General features: G+C 31.2%; 1 protein-coding gene across 1 annotated transcript in view; it reads left to right on the plus strand.

Moving 5' to 3' along the window:
• cdh22 (cadherin 22) overlaps positions 1–507 on the plus strand; it is a 210,643-nt gene that overhangs the window by 121,118 nt on the left and 89,018 nt on the right. The window lies entirely within an intron of this gene.

A 507-nucleotide genomic window follows, 5' to 3' on the forward strand; every position in this document is an offset into this window, starting at 1 on the left:
CATCATTTATTTTCAACCTTAGGCATACACGACTTTCTGGCGAAAGTGAATCTAGCAGCTTGTGTGAAATGCGCTACGCTGTATAATTCTGCATCAGTACAAATACGTGCACGTGTTGCCCGTGTTTTGCTTGCTTCATGAGCGTTTCTGCATTATATGAGTGGCTTTGGAATATAAATCGCAGCACGTTTCAGATGAAATAAAGTTAACCAACTAACATTATACATACTCTTTTGGTTTCTGTACCCAATATTTTAAAAATTTACAAATTAAATAAAAATATTGGTATCGGTCCTCGGTATCGGCAAGTACCAAAAATAAAGTATCGGTATCGGGCGAGTACTGGAAAAAGTGGTATCGGTGCATCCCTAATTATTATTATTATTATTATTATTATTAGTTTTGTGGTGGAAGAAATCTTTTTTCCCTCAATGTTTTTATATATTTTCTTTATTATACAAAACTTACATTATTATTATTATTATTATTATTATTATTATTATTATT

This window comes from Sinocyclocheilus anshuiensis, unplaced genomic scaffold (genome assembly GCF_001515605.1).
Source record: "Sinocyclocheilus anshuiensis isolate Anshui unplaced genomic scaffold, SAMN03320099.WGS_v1.1 scaffold447, whole genome shotgun sequence".
Classification (NCBI taxonomy): Eukaryota; Metazoa; Chordata; class Actinopteri; order Cypriniformes; family Cyprinidae; genus Sinocyclocheilus; species Sinocyclocheilus anshuiensis.